Source organism: Cherax quadricarinatus, chromosome 14, assembly GCF_038502225.1.
Source record: "Cherax quadricarinatus isolate ZL_2023a chromosome 14, ASM3850222v1, whole genome shotgun sequence".
Classification (NCBI taxonomy): Eukaryota; Metazoa; Arthropoda; class Malacostraca; order Decapoda; family Parastacidae; genus Cherax; species Cherax quadricarinatus.
This window is the reverse complement of record NC_091305.1, coordinates 30666615-30684094: the sequence shown is the minus strand read 5'-3', so window position 1 is coordinate 30684094 and position 17480 is coordinate 30666615. Positions and strand designations below refer to the sequence as shown.

General features: G+C 39.3%; 2 protein-coding genes across 5 annotated transcripts in view; both read right to left on the bottom strand.

Annotated features, from left to right (window-relative positions):
• Positions 1-17480, bottom strand: part of LOC128696308 (synaptic vesicle glycoprotein 2C-like) — a 494702-nt gene that overhangs the window by 76278 nt on the left and 400944 nt on the right. The gene's annotated exons all lie outside the window — the stretch shown is intronic.
• LOC138852687 (uncharacterized) overlaps positions 1-17480 on the bottom strand; it is a 335885-nt gene that overhangs the window by 76278 nt on the left and 242127 nt on the right. The window lies entirely within an intron of this gene.

Sequence of the window (17480 nt, the reverse complement as noted above, 5' to 3'; positions counted from 1 at the left end):
ATAATACGAAATATTCCGAGTGTATGCTTGGATGTTACCGCGGAGGCTGGCTGGTAAACAATGGGATGGCCGGCACATGTGAGGGCACATTGGACGCGTCTCGGACGAAAATCGGTAAGCGGGTTTTTAATCGGTATGCGCGGCAAAAATTTTGCGATAAAAGTAATCGTTATGCGGAAAAATCGCTATGTGATGCCATCGTTATGCGGGGGTCCACTGTATTCCCATAAGGAATATTGTGAAGTAGATTAGTCCATTTCAGACCCCCAAACATACACGTAGAAACGCACTTACATAAATACACTTACATAATTGGTCGCATTCGGAGGTAATCGTTATGCGGGGGTCCACTGTATATCTCCAAGCAATGAAGAACCACAACACAAGGCTCATGCAAAATTAAATATATTGCCGGCAAAGAAAATATGTTGGCAGACTCTTTATCTAGAGTCTAACTATATTATTTAATTATATATATTAGGTTAGGATGCTAGGTTATTTGTGGTAACCCCTTCCAAGCTCTTTTTTTTTATCCCCTGTTGTGGGGTTTTTTTTTTTAGTGAGGGGATGTGGGCTACCGTCCGCCTGTATCTTGGACCTAAGCTAGCCCGACTGTCTGCTGTCTCGCTCTGAGTTTAGGGTTTGGCTTTTTGTCACGAGAAAAGCTGAGCTCTATCTAAGAGTTGGATGGTTGAGAGGAAAGGCGGTCCCATTATTTTGTGCCATGGTGGCACGGTTACCACTGGGAGGTGGCAGCCTAATCCTGAGCCTTCTCGGGGTGGGGGTGTGGCATGCAAAAAAGTACTTTATTCGGCGCATGTACACACCCTCATTTACAGGCTATCTCCCCCAGCCAGCGAACCAGGTGACTGAGAGTTGACGATGGGGCCCAGTCGTTCAACTAGTAAGCAGGTTCCAGCCAATAAGAAGATGGTTTTGGCAATCGCAGAGGTTATGTGGGTACCACTCTCCTGTCTGCCCTTGTCATTCCCATTCTAGAGCTGGTTGAAGCACGGTCTGCTCTCTTGTGGCTTCTATTCTGCCTTGCTTACCGTGGAGTGCACTAATACCTATCACTGTACATAGTGTATATAGTGTACATATTGCTGTTCTAAATTGGTGAAGGATAATATAAGTCAAAATTTTCTGCTGTGTTTATTTTGCTCCCTTTACACCCAGGATAACAGGCCATTTGGACTCCTGGGTTGTAATACCTGTTTTTGGGTGAATATCTCGGAAGTAAATCAGCGAAGTACTAACATGCTCGTACTGCCTCGGCAAGTCAACTACATGCACACCTCGCTCATGTTTTTCTATGATTTCACGTTTTAATTCAATGGTCATCATCCTCTTCTTCTCAGCACTGTCCTCTGCACTTACTTTCTTAGGACCCATGGTTAGAAAAAAGAAATTTGGCAAAATAACTGCACAACATGCTGGAATGCTGGGCACATGTTGTGGCGTTCACTGCGCCAACTAGTGGTAGCTTCAGGCTCACTCATAACTCATATTTTGGCTCGCAACTCAAAGCAAAAAATCGACCGAGCGACCGCTCATAACTCGGAAATCTCATAAGTTGGGGCACTCGTAAGTCATGGTACCACTGTATATACTATATATTTTTTTTTTCAACAAACCACCCGTATCCCACCAAGGCAGGGTGGCCCAAAAAGAAAAATGTAAGTTTCTATTTTTAAATTTAGTAATTTATACGGGAGAAGGGGTTACTAGCCCCTTGCTCCCAGCATTTTAGTGGCCTCTTACAACACGCATGGCTTACGGAGGAAGAATTCTGTTCCACTTCCCCATGGAGATAAGAGGAAATAAACAAGAACAAGAACTAGAAAGAAAATACAGTGGACCCCCGCATAACGATTACCTCCGAATGCGACCAATTATGTAAGTGTATTTATGTAAGTGCGTTTGTACGTGTATGTTTGGGGGTCTGAAATGGACTAATCTACTTCACAATATTTCTTATGGGAACAAATTCGGTCAGTAATGGCACCTGAACATACTTCTGGAGTGAAAAAATATCGTTAACCGGGGGTCCACTGTAGAAGAAAACCCAGAGGGGTGTGTATATATATGCTTGTACATGTATGTATAGTGTGACCTAAGTGTAAGTAGAAGTAGCAAGATGTACCTGAAATCTTGCATGTTTATGAGACAGAAAAAAGGACACCAGCAATCCTACCATCATGTAAAACAATTACAGGCTTTCGTTTTACACTCACTTGGCAGGACGGTAGTACCTCCCTGGGCGGTTGATACATGCTATGTATATATATATATATATATATATATATATATATATATATATATATATATATATATATATATATATATATATATATATATATATATATATGCAAAACAACCACTCTGAAAGAATAGAGAAATTCCAAGCGCTTTCGTGACTACTCACATTATCAAGGAACTATGAAAGTGAAGCATCCAAGGAAGCTATATAAGGGGTCCGGCCAGCACCTCACTATCAGATCCCACAACGGTTAAACACGTGACGCGCGGCGAGCCAACTTGGATAGGTCCTTTGCACAACTCACCCCCAAGCTATTCTACCCAAGAAAATTTAAAAATTATTTGTCCAGTGTATTATTAAATTCTTCCCAAATTCTATTAATTATGAATGGATCTAATTTATATAAACCAAAGGAAATATTCATATTATTGTCAAAACTGATTTTTATGAAACAAGATTCAATTATATTCCTGTCGACCATGGACTTGCTTGATACTACTTTCTCAACTTTTTGAAAATCAATTGGATGGTTAAAATCTCTTACATGAATAACCATCCAATTGATTTTCAAAAAGTTGAGAAAGTAGTATCAAGCAATTCCATGGTCGACAGGAATATAATTGAATCTTGTTTCATAAAAAGCAGTTTTGACAATAATATGAATATTTCCTTTGGTTTATATAAATTAGATCCATTTATAATTAATAGAATTTGGGAAGAATTTAATAATACACTGGACAAATAATTTTTAAATTTTCTTGGGTAGAATAGCTTGGGGGTGAGTTGTGCAAAGGACCTATCCAAGTTGGCTCACCACGCGTCACGTGTTTAACCGTTGTGGGATCTGATAGTGAGGTGCTGGCCGGACCCCTTATATAGCTTCCTTGGATGCTTCACTTTCATAGTTCCTTGATAATGTGAGTAGTCACGAAAGCGCTTGGAATTTCTCTATTCTTTCAGAGTGGTTGTTTTGCATATATATATATATATATATATATATATATATATATATATATATATATATATATATATATATATATATATATATATATATATATATATATATATACATACATATATATATATATATATATACAGTGGACCCCCGCATACCGATTTTAATCTGTGCAAGAGGGGTCATTGTTATGCGAAATAATCGGTATGCGAATGAATTTTCCCCATAAGAAATAATGGAAATCAAATTAATCCGTGCAAGACACCCAAAAGTATGAAAAAAAAAATTTTACCACATGAAATATACATTTTCCTACACACAAAGAGAAGGATACATGCACAATAGTAGAGTAGTACATGCACAGTATATATTGTGCATGTACTAGTCTACTAAATGAAGAATAAATGACACTTACCTTTATTGAAGATGCAGCAATGACTGATGAGACACTGTGTCCTGGGAGCGCCTTTTCCTCCTGAGTACTGTAGGTCCTGTTTGGCATTTTCTTCCAGAACAGGCCTTATCACACTGTGTATGTCACTACGATTCTTAAATCTCTCAAACCAACCTTTGCTGGCTTTAAATTCACCAATATGAGCACTAGTTCCAGGCATTTTTCCCTGTTCACCTGGGTGTTAGTCGACTGGTGTGGGTTGCATCCTGGGAGACAAGATTAAGGACCCCAATGGAAATAAGTTAGACAGTCTTCGATGACACTGACTTTTTTGGGTTATCCTGGGTGGCAAATCCTCTGGGGTTAATTGTTTCTTGGTATTCTCAATAAGCCACACCAACAACGGTGCTACAGCAGCAGCAGCAGCTGACGGTGGTACAGCAGCAACAGACGATGCTACAGCAGCAACAGACGATGCTACAGCAGCAGCAGACGATGCTACAGCAGCAGCAGACGATGCTACAGCAGCAGCAGCAGCAGCTGACGGTGGTACAGCAGCAACAGACGATGCTACAGCAGCAGCAGACGATGCTACAGCAGCAGCAGCAGCTGACGGTGGTACAGCAGCAACAGACGATGCTACAGCAGCAGCAGACGATGCTACAGCAGCAGCAGACGATGCTACAGCAGCAGCAGCAGCTGACGGTGGTACAGCAGCAACAGACGATGCTACAGCAGCAGCAGACGATGCTACAGCAGCAGCAGACGATGCTACAGCAGCAGCAGCAGCTGACGGTGGTACAGCAGCAACAGACGATGCTACAGCAGCAGCAGACGATGCTACAGCAGCAGCAGACAATGCTACAGCAGCAGCAGCAGCTGACAGTGGTACAGCAGCAACAGACGATGCTACAGCAGCAGCAGACGATGCTACAGCAGCAGCAGCAGCAGCTGACGGTGGTACAGCAGCAACAGACGATGCTACAGCAGCAGCAGACGATGCTACAGCAGCAGCAGCAGCTGACGGTGGTACAGCAGCAACAGACGATGCTACAGCAGCAGCAGACGATGCTACAGCAGCAACAGACGATGTTACAGCAGCAGCAGACGATGCTACAGCAGCAGCAGCAGCTGACGGTGGTACAGCAGCAACAGACGATGCTACAGCAGCAACAGACGATGTTACAGCAGCAGCAGACGATGCTACAGCAGCAGCAGCAGCTGACGGTGGTACAGCAGCAACAGACGATGCTACAGCAGCAGCAGACGATGTTACAGCAGCAGCAGACGATGCTACAGCAGCAGCAGACGATGCTACAGCAGCAGCAGCAGCTGACGGTGGTACAGCAGCAACAGACGATGCTACAGCAGCAGCAGACGATGTTACAGCAGCAGCAGACGATGCTACAGCAGCAGCAGCAGCTGACAGTGCAGCAGCAGCAGCAGCTGTACCACCAATAGTAGCGATGGTTGATTGGGGTTTATTATACAACCTGGCCAGCTCGGAGACACGCACTCCACTTTCATACTTATCAATGATCTTTTTCTTCATCTCTATTGTAATTCTCACCCTTACTGCTGTAGGGTTGGCACTAGAAGCTTTCTTGGGGCCCATGGTCACTTATTTTCCAGAAAAAGCACCGAAAACACTGTAATAATACGAAATATTCCGATTGTATGCTTGGATGTTACCGCGGAGGCTGGCTGGTAAACAATGCCACCGGCGGAACATGTGAGCGTGGCTCAGGCCGCACATTGGACGCGTCTCGGACGAAAATCGGTGAGCGGGTTTTTAAGCGGTATGCGAGGCAAAATTTTTGCGATTAAAGCAAGCGGTATGCAGATTAATCGTTATGTGATGCCATCGGTATGCGGGGGTCCACTGTATATATATATATATATATATATATATATATATATATATATATATATGTATGTATATATATATATCTATATATATATGTATGTATGTATACACCTACCTTCCGACTTACGACCGAGTTCGGTTCCAAGAAACCGGTCGTAAGTCGAAAAGGTCATAAGTCGAACTTGACTACTGAATATCAACAAAGCATTTTTGTAATGACTTTATTTTATTGTTTTATTTTAGTATTTCATGTTTTACTTTACTTTTTATGCTGTTAGTACTGTATTTTATACTGTAATGTTTAGGATAAACACTGTGTACAACACAAATAGTTGTTTATTTCCCAGAAATTTAGCATAAAAAACACGGTCGTAAGTCGAGTGGTCATAAGTCGAGCAGGTCGTAAGTCGGATGGTAGGTGTGTGTGTGTGTATATATATATATATATATACATGTACAGTGGACCCTCAACTAACGGCAGCATCAAGTAATGGCAAATTCGTCTAACGGCGTTCTTTGGCGTGAAAAAATGGCTCTACCAATGGCAAAAATCTCATCTAACGACGTTCATCCCGAACTTGTCCAAGGGGCTGGAGCGGGGCCTGGGAAGGCCTAGCCACTCCAAGACTCCATGCACAGCCAGTGTGCTAGTGTTTACAAGCCGTTTTGGTCAATTCCAAGTGTACCTGCGATATATTTTGTATTATTCCATCATTATTCATCACAAGTGTCTTTAGTGCTTGTAACTGCTATGTAAGTCACCATGGGCTCAAAGAAAGTTTCTAGTGCCAGCCCTGTGATAAAGAAGGAAAGAAACACAATAAAATTCAAGAAAAAACTCATACCAAAGTGGAGGAGGAAGAGAGAGGGGAGAATGTGACTTCTGCAGTGATTCAGTGATTCTACGATATGTACGATACTAAAGCAGCAGGTATCGATAAAGGCTATAGTGCCAGCCAGCGGTAAAGTGTAGAAGTAACAGTGTAGCAAGTAAGTTAAACGAGTAAGCAATAGAAAAACAACACGAAAGTAACTCTATAATGTTATTGGATGTGTGTACATCCGCTGAACATACGCCGGCCTGCTATCTTCCACTACCCTAACCCTCTGCCAGTATCTCCTCCATCAAACTAACTAAACTAACATCTCCAAGGTAAGTGTAAATATAAAAGTGTAAGCATAAAAGTAAATATATTAAGTGTAAATATAAAAGGACTCCAATGGAAATACGTAAGTCACTCTGACTTTTTTGGGTTATCCTAGGTACTTTACACATGCTGCTATGTATTTATTTATTTATTTATTTATTTATTTTATTTATTTATTAATTTGAAAATGATACAGAGAAGTACAAGGAATACAATTTTTAAAGTGCAGCATGTCAAAGCCCCTTGTATGCAGAGCATTATGGGCAGGCTTAAAATTAACTTAAGATTAACTAAGCAATGATATATTCAGTGGTACAAAAATTATTGTAAAACAGATAACAATTTAGTACAAATGAGTATTACAAAGACAGGTCATGTGGTCATTTACTGTGTTGCTGTGTAATCAGTAGAATGGAGTATTCTGTTAGGTAATGAAGTTAAATAGTAACAAAGTTTGATTGGGTCACAGGTTGACATTTATGAGATACAATAATGAGATACATATATGAGATACAATTTATGAGATACAATTATTCAGTATTTATTTAGTTGTGAGTGAGTAAGTGATTTTTGAGAAGAGACTTGAATTTATAAACAGGTAGTGTTTCTTTTATATTCACAGGTAATGAATTCCAGATTTTAGGGCCTTTTATGTGCATTGAGTTTTTGCATAGCGTGAGATGGACACGAGGAACATCAAAGAGTGATCTGTGCCATGTGTTATGGTCATGTGTTCTGTTGAGGTTGGTAAGGAGATGTTTGAGGGGAGGGTTTATATCCGAGTTAAGTGTTCTATGTATGTAGTAGGTGCAGTAATAAGTATGTATGTTTTGTATTGTGAGTAGGTTTAGAGTTTTGAATATTGGTGAAGTGTGCTGCCTGTAGTGGGAATTTGTTATCATTCTGACTGCAGCCTTTTGTTGGGTGATTAGTGGTCTGAAATGGTTTATTGTTGTTGAGCCCCATGCACAAATTCCATAGGTGAGATAGGGGTAAATAAGTGAGTGATATAGGGCCATGAGGGCTGACTGTGGAACATAGTACCGTATCTTCGATAGTATGTATGATAATCTATGTAACTGTATTTGTGTATACCTGAATAAACTTATCTATTTATAAATTAAAATGTAAATATTTCTTATTTATAATTTAAAATGTAAATATTTCTTATTTATAAATTAAAATGTAAATATTTCTTATTTATAAACTACATACATTGTTTAAGTATGATGGTGGTACTGGCAAAATCCTCCACTGCCACGAACACAGCTTCCTTCAGTGGCGGCCCTTAACCCTCTCAGGGTCCAGATGCCAAATTTCAAAGTGCACACCAGTGTCCAAGAATTTTAAAAAAATAATTTTGTTATTTTTTCTTATGAAATGGTAGAGAATCTTTTTCTGAAGGTAATAAAACAAAAAATACGAAATTTGATGGAAAATTAATGAAATTATGCTCTCGCGAATTTTAATGTGTCAGCGACATTTATGCATCGGCGATTTTGCTGACTTTGACTCCCATTTTAGGCCAATTACCTTATTCCAGTCGACCAAATTCTTAGCTATTTCGCTAGTATTACTTCCATTCTATCGACTGAGCACAAGAAATCGCAAACTCAACTGTTTCAACTACAAAATAAAGTGACTGGAAATTGGTAATTAGGCCAATTTAGTGCAAAGTTCAGAGTATTCCAATTTCAAAATAGGGTCCAGAATAAACAATGCAGGCATTCCTGGAACTAAACTAACATTTCCTCTGTTCATTAGTTATGTTTTCAGGCTTTACAAATGAATTCCATTTTGATTTTTAATTCACATAATGAATTTTTATTCAAACCAAAAAATAGAAGATTTACTGTCATGCAATATTGTAATAATTGTATAAATAATATCAGCAGATTTGTGAATGTATATCAGACCCACCAGCTGGTGTGTATTAGATGTGTGAGGTCATTTGTTTACTCTAGAACATCGGCAAAAATTTAATATTTCCGCTACTTTGAGCTCAGTTTCATGCCATTTTCATTACTGAAACTAATCAAAATCATCTCTATTTCTGTAATATATCTTCCATTCTATCAAATGAGAAAAAGATATCGCAAATGCAACCATAAAAAACATACGAAAAAATACTGCAAAGTTGCTGTTTTAATCGAAAATTACCATCTCAGTTTTTTTCTCTCATTATGCACTGTGTGCTGCAGGATTTGTTTTATATGGTGCACACATACCACATAAATGTATTCACTCATATCTAGGCCCAAATTTACCGCTCACAGCTTATCAGAGTGAGCTGAGCTCATGGCGTAGATCTACGGTTTGGATCCTCAACGTAAAGCTGTAGATCTACAGCACGGACCCTGAAAGGGTTAAACCCAACAATAACACTTACATCATTTACTCCTCTCATACATTATGGCAAATTTTATTCATTCTAGAGTATATATCATGTTCCTATGTTGTTAATATTTTTTATCATGTCATATTAGATGAATTGTGATAGTTAAATAAGCCGTAGAGACAATATTAGCATCACACTGAAGCATAATAAACTTGTTTTTCTCTTGCCTCCGACGTGTCTTGTCATACACCAACATTACGACATATTTTATTCATTCTAGAGTATATATCATGTTTCCATGTTATTAATATTGTTTATAATGTCATATTAGATGAATTGTGATAGATAAATAAGCTGTAGAGATGATATTAGCATCATATTGAAGCATAATAAACTTGTCTTCCTCTTGCCTCCTACGTGTCAGTCATACACCAACAAGTCGAGTCAGTAAACATAAGTCAATAAAGGTAAGTGTGATGTTAAATGTTCATTTATCCATTTTATTAGTGCTTTATATTTATCTGTCATTGTTTTCTGAATGTATATTCATATTTAATCTTTAAAAAAAATATTTTTTGTTAATACTTTTGGCTGTCTGACACAGATTAATTGGATTTCCATTACAGTGGACCCTCGAGTTTCGGCAGCCTCGACTTTCATGAAATTCGACCTTCGGCGAGTTTTTTTGGAAAAATTTGGCCTCGAGTTTCGTGAAAAACTTGTTTCGGTGACCGTCCGGTACCCATCTGCCCGTCACCGCGCACACAAAGCCAGTCTCCTACCCCATTCACGCTCAGTGTGCCATTGTTTACCAACACATGACCATCACCCCGTGGGTTCATACATAATAATCCATTGTTTTTTGTGATTACAACTGCTAAATAAGTCACCATGAGCCCAAGGAAAGCTAGTGCAAGCCCTTTGGTAAAGAAAGTGAGGAACACGATCGAATTCAAGAAGGAAATCATTGAAAAATATGAGAGTGGAGTGTGTGTTACAGAGCTTGCCAGGATGTATGGCAAGTCCCAATCAACCATCACTTCAATCGTGGCGAAAGGAAAGGAAATAAAGTGTGCTGTTGTTACAAAAGGGGTGGATATGCTGACAAAAAGGAGATCACAAATCCTCGAAGAAGTGGAGAGGTTATTGTTGGTGTGGATTACCGAAAAACAGCTAGCAGGAGATAGTGTTACGCAGTCGATAATATGTGAAAAGGCAAGGCAGTTGCATGACGATCTCGTAAAGAACATGCCTGCAACAAGTGGTGATGCTTGTGATTTTAAGGCCAGCAAAGGTTGATTTGAGAGATTTAAGAAGCGTAGTGGCATTCACAGTGTGATAAGGCATGGTGAGGCTGCCAGTTCTGACAAAAAAGCAGCTGAGAAGTTTGTACAGGAGTTTAAGGAGTGAGTAGACACTGGAGAATTCAAACCCCAGCAAGTGTTTAATTGTGATGAAACAGGCCTCTTCTGGAAGAAAATGCCAAAGAGGACCTACATCACACAGGAGGAAGCAGCACTCCCAGGACACAAGCCTATGAAAGACAGGCCTACTCTCATGTTTTATAGTAATGCTGGTGGGGATTTTAAAGTGAAGCCTTTACTGGTGTATCACTCTGAAAATCCCAGAGTGTTCAAGAAATACAGTGTTGCCAAGAGTAATTTGTGTGTGATGTAGAAGGCTAACAGTAAGGCATGGGTCACAAGGGGAATTTTCCTAGGCTGGTTTAACCCTTTGACTGTTTCAGGCCCCTTTCTGAAACTGTCATTCTATGTCGATAAATTTTTGAAAAAAAAAAAATTTATTTTTTCTTATGAAATGATAGAGAATCTTTTCCCGATGGTAATGACACCAAAAGTTCGAAATTTGGTCGAAAACTCATGGAATTACGCTCCCGCGAAGTTAGCGATCTCGGCGACATGTGGGTATCGGCGATTTTGCCGACTTTGAGCCCTATTTTCAGCCAATTCCGTTGTTCCAGTTGACGAAACTCATAGCTATTTCTTTAGAACTCCATTTTATCTATCAGCTGAGTACAAGAAACCTCCCATTTACCAATTTGGACTCCCAATATTGTGGTCAGAAATTGTCAATTTGGCCAATTTCACGCAAACTAAAAAAGATGCCAATTTCAAAATAGGGTCCAGAATAAACAAGGTAGACATTCTTGGCACTAAAATAACATATCCTCTGTTCATTAGTCACATCTCTAGGCCCCTCTTATATTATTATTGCTTTCTATTTTGATTTTTTATTCATACAAAAAAATACAAAATTTACTGTTATGCAGACTACTGCATTATTGTAAAAATGGTATAAATAATATCAGTGCACTAGTGAAAGAATATTAGACTCCCCAGTTGACGTGTATTGGACGTGTGGTGTGATTTGTTTACTCCTGAACATTGGTAAAAATCGAACATTTCCGCTTCTTTGAGCTCAGTTTCAAGGTAGTTTTCATCGTCAAAGTAATGAAAATCATCTCTATTTCTGTAATATGTTTTCCATTTTATCACCTAAGACCATGAAAACGCAAATACATCGATAAATACTATACGAAAATACACCTCAAAGTCGGCGTTTTAATCCAAAAAAACGATCAGGTTTTTTTTTCTCATTACGCACTGTGTGCTGCAGGATTTTTTTTATGTGGTGCACACTGACCACACAGACCCATTCTCTCACATGTGGGCCTACCAGCTTTCTTCCGCTTGATTTGAAGCAGCTAGAATTATTGAGTATACATATATACATCTGAAACACTGGCTCGTAAGACGTATATATACGACCAAAACAGTCAAAGGGTTAATGAAGTGTTTGGCCCCAGTGTGAAGAAATACCTCCTGGAAAATAAATTGCCACTCAAGTGCCTCCTGGTAATGGACCATGCTCCTGCTCATCCTCCAGACTTGGAAGAGCAAATAGTGGAGGAGTTTAGTTTCATCACAGTGAAGTTCTTGCCTCCTAATACCACTCCTCACCTCCAGCCCATGGACCAGCAGGTCATTTCAAACTTCAAAAAACTCTACACCAAAGCAGTGTTTCAAAAGTGCTTTGAAGTGACCTCAGACACTGAATTGACCCTAAGAGAGTTCTGGAAAGATCACTTTAATATCCTCCATTGCATAAACCTTATAGGTAAGTCTTGGGAGGGAGTGACTTCCAGGACTTTGAACTCTGCTTGGAGAAATCTGTGGCCAGATTGTGTACAAGAGAGGGATTTTGAAGGGTTTGTGGCTGACCCTAAGGAACCTATGCCAGTTGTGGAAACTACTGTGGCATTGGGGATGTCCCTGGGGTTGGAGGTGAGTGCTGAGGATGTGGAAGAGCTGGTGGAGGACCACAGGGAAGAGCTAACCACTGAAGAGCTGCAAGAGCTTCATCTGCAACAGCAACAGATTACAGCTCAGGAAACTGCTGCAGAGGAGGGGGAAGAGAGATGGAGGAAGGTGCCTTCTTCAAAGATTAAGGGCATTTGTGGAAAGTGGACTTAAGTGCAAACATTTATGGATGAACTTCACCCTAACAAAGCTGTTGCAAGCCGTATTGGCAACATGTACAATGACAGTGTTGTGTCCCACTTCAGACAAATCTTAAAGAAATGCCAGAAACAGACCTCTCTGGATAGATATTTTGTGCGACAGGGGTCCAGTGACTCTCAAGCTGGTCCCAGTGGCATTAAAGGAAGAAGGGAAGTAACGCCAGATATGGACTTCATACCTGAAGTCCTAATGGAAGGAGATTCTCCTTCCAAAAAATAGTGTACACCTTCCTCCTATCCCCTCCTCCCATCTTCCATTCACGCAGAAGTCTTCAGTAAAGGTAAGTGTAATGTTATTATTATTTTTTTAAATGTATGTACTTGATTTCTGATTGTTTTCATTATGTAAATCTTTATTTAATTTGAAAAAAATATTTTATTTTAATACTTTTGGGTGTCTGGAATGGATTAATTTTATTTCCATTATTTCTTGTGGGGAAAATGGTTTCGAGTTTCATGAATTTCAACCTTCGGCGGGCTCTCTGGAACGGATTAATCACGAAACTCGGGAGTCCACTGTATTTCTTAAGGGGAAAATTAATTTGACTAACAGCAAATTCGACTAACGGCTTGCTGTCTGGAATGGCTTAATGCCATTGAATGGCTTAATGCCATATGTAAACAGTAGGGATCTGCTTTATGGCATTCCACTAATAAAGTCATTTCAAATTATGACCAAAACTCTATATGGCTCCCCCTACCTGACTTTCTAATATGATCACCATGCCCGACCAGTTTGTTTACATTATCCGGGAGCTCTGTAAGCACCATGTCTCTCCATTATACAGTGGACCCTCGACCAATGCTGGCATCGTCTAACAATAAAATCGCCTAACGATGCATTTCTGAGTAGAAAATATTGGCTTGACCAACGGTGAAAAACTCAGGTAACAACATTCGCCCCGAATGCATCGGCCTGTCCGTCCAGCCTGAGCACCTCAGCTGTCTTGCCTTCAGCTAGTGTGCCATTGTTTACAAGTCAGGGCAGATGGTTCAATGCATATATGTGATACATTTTGTATTCCATTGTTTTTAGTGCTTGTAACTGCTAAATAAGCCACCATGGGCCAAATGAAAGTTTCTAGTGCCTGTGGTAAAAAGGGTGAGAAATACTATTGAAATACAACAGCATTAGCAAACACTGACTGGCACACTGAGCTAGAAATCTATACAGATATTGACGAATGTATTAATAATTTTCTAAAAAAGACCCAATACCTCTATAACAAGCACTGCCCTAAAAAAACTAAACAGATGACAGCTAAGAGACTGAACAGTCCCTGGTTAACACCCAGCATTCTCAAATCCATAAATACAAAACACCAATATGAAAAACAGTACAGAATGGGTCACATAACCAGAGACCAAACAAAACGTTACTCGTCAATCCTAACCAGCCTGATAAGAAGGGCAAAAAAATTGTACTATGAGAACAGATTATCCAACTTACGAGGTGATATAAAAAAGACCTGGAAAACCCTATCAGAAATTCTAGGAACAAAAAAGATATCACGAAATAGCGAAATAAAATTAGCAAAATCAGATGAACCCCAACTCCCACCAACAGAAACAGCAAACAGACTCAATGACTTCTTCTCCACTATAGGACAAAACCTTGCCAATAAAATCCCAAGCTCAGATACCCCACCAAATGACTACCTCACTGGCAACTACCCGAACACACTGTTCCTAGCTCCGACTAACCCATACGAAGTCTCCCTTATTATCAACACGCTAAAAAACAAGGCAGGAGATTTAAATACCTTACCACCCTTTATATACAAAAAAGTGTCACAAGTTCTATCACCAATCATTGCAACACTCTTTAACAAATCCATTGAATCCTCCACCTTCCCCACAGTACTCAAAATAGCAAGGGTCACCCCGATCCACAAAGGAGGAGACCAAACAGAGTTGAATAACTATAGGCCAATATCCAACTTACACCCTCTCTCAAAAATCTTCGAAAAATTAATTCATAAACGAATCTACTCCTACCTTATCTCCCAAAACATACTCAACCCCTGCCAATTTGGATTCAGGCCAAATAAAAATACTAATGATGCTATTATACACATGCTATAACATATATACACTGCAATAGAGAAAAAAGAAGTCCCACTGGGGATCTTCATTGACTTACGTAAAGCTTTTGATACAGTTAACCATGACTTGCTCCACGTAAAATTGTCACACTATGGTATAAGAGGGCACTCCCTCAACTACCTCAAGTCATACCTCAGCAACAGAAGCCAATATGTGTATGCAAATGGGGCAAACTCTTCTGCACAACCAATTACAGTTGGTGTCCCACAGGGAAGTGTCCTTGGCCCTCTTCTCTTTCTCCTATACATAAATGACCTACCAAATGCTTCGCAATTACTCAAACCCACACTATTTGCAGATGACACTACATACGTCTTCTCCCACCCGAGCCCAGTCACGCTAGCCAATACTGTAAATACAGAATTACAGAAAATATCTACCTGGATGAGGACTAACAAACTTACACTAAACATTGACAAAACCTACTTCATTCAGTTTGGTAACAGAGCTACAGATGTCCCTCTTAACATAATGATAAACGGATCACCTATCACAAAGCTAACAGAGGGAAAATTCTTAGGAATCCACCTTGATAATAGACTCAAATTTCATACACATATACAACAAATTTCTAAGAAAATTTCCAAGACTGTAGGCATACTATCGAAGATACGGTACTATGCTCCACAGTCAGCCCTCCTGGCCCTATATCACCCTCTTATTTACCCCTATCTCACCTATGGAATTTGTGCATGGGGCTCAACAACAAGTAACCATCTCAGACCACTAATTACCCAACAAAAGGCTGCAGTTAGAATGATAACAAATTCTCACTATAGGCAGCACACTCCACCAATATTCAATACACTAAACCTATTCACCATACAAAACATTCATACTTATTACTGCACCTATTACATACATAGAACACTTAACTCTGATATTAACCCTCCCCTCAAACATCTCCTTGCCAACCTCAACAGAACACATGACCATAACACAAGGCACAGATCACTCTTTGATGTTCCTCGTGTCCATCTCACACTTTGCAAAAACTCAATGCACATAAAAGGCCCTAAAATCTGGAACTCATTACCTGTAAATATAAAAGAAACACTACCTGTTTATAAATTCAAGTCTCTTCTCAAAGATCACTTACTCACCCAAAACCAAATAAATACTGAATAACTGAACCTTATAAATTGTATATCTTAAATGTTTCTCACAATTATATCACATAAATGTTAAACCTAAAACCCAATCTAACTTTATTATTTTTTTAAATACACTACCTAACAGAATACTCCATTCTACTGAATGTACAACAATGCATACAACCATATGACCTGTCTTTGTAATACTCACTTGTGCTTTATAGTAATCTGTTTACATTAAAGTTTTATCACCGATGTCATCATTGCTTAGTTCATCTTAAGTTAATTTTAAGCCAGCCCGTAATGCTATGCATAGTATAAGTGGCTTTGGCATACTGCTATTTTCTGTATTTTTTGTACCTCTGTATGTGTGCACAAATACTATCATACCATGGTCAGCTGTTGCTGCACCACCATCAGCTGCTGATGTACCACAGTCAGCTGCTGCTGCTGCTGCACCACAGTCAGCTGTGCTACTCGAAGATGTGGAGTGTTGTTGGTGTGGCTTAACGAGAAAGAATTACAGAGAAACAATTAACCCCAGAGGGTTAGCCACCCAGGATAACCCGAGAAAGTCAGTGCGCCATCGAGGACTGTCTAACTTATTTCCATTCGGGTCCTAATCTCGTCCCCCAGGAAGTGACCCACACCAGTCGATTAACACCCAGGTGAACAGGAAAAAATGCCTGGAACTAGTGCTCATATTGGTGAATTTAAGGCCAGCAAAGGTTGGTTTGAGAGATTTAAGAGTGGGGATTGCAAAGTGATGCCTTTACTCATGTATCACTGAAAATCCCAGAGTGTTCAAGAAAAACAGTGTCTCATCACTCATCAATACTCATTAATAAAGGTATGTGTCATTTTAGCATTTATTTATGTAGTTATTGTGCATGTCTCATTATTTTCTTTGTAGGGAAATGTATATTTCATGAAAAAACCATTATTTTTTTTTAATACTATTGGCTGTTTGGAACAGATTAATTGGATTTCCATTATTTCTTATGGGGAAAATTAATTCAGGTAACGACAAAATCGGCTAAGGACAAGCTCTCTGGAATGGATTAATATCGTTGGTCGAGGGTCCACTGTATCTGGAAACTCCAAAATTTCAAGTGTTTTTAACCCTTTCAGGGTTTCAGCCGTACTAGTACGGCTTACGCACCAGGGTTTTTGACATACTAGTACGCCTAAATTCTAGCGCCCTCAAATCTAGTGAGAGAAAGCTGGTAGACCTACATATAAAAGAATGGGTCTATGTGGTCAGTGTGCGTGGTATAAAAAAAATCCTGCAGCACACAGTACGTAATAAAAAAAAAACAACTTTGACCATGTTTTGGGATTAAAGCAGCGACTTTGCACTGTATTTTTGTAAGATATTTATTGTTGTATTCTTGTTTTCCTGGTCTCATTCTATAGAAGGGAAGACATATTACAGAAATTGAGATGACTTTGACTGGTTTTAGAAAAGAAAACTACCTTGAAATTGTGCTCAAAGTAGCAGAAATGTTCAATTTTTACCAAAGTTGAAAAGTAAACAAATCATGCTAAGCGTCCAATACACGTCAACTGGTGAGTCTAATATTCTTTCACAAGTGCGCTGATAATATTTATACCATTTCTACACCAATGCAGTAATCTGCGTAAAAGTAAATCTTCTATTTTTTTGTGAGAATAAAAATTCAAAGTGGAAAGCAAAAGATTGTAAAAGGGGCATGGGGACATGACTAATGAACAGAGGAAATGTTATTTTAGTGCCAGGAATGTCTTTCTTGTT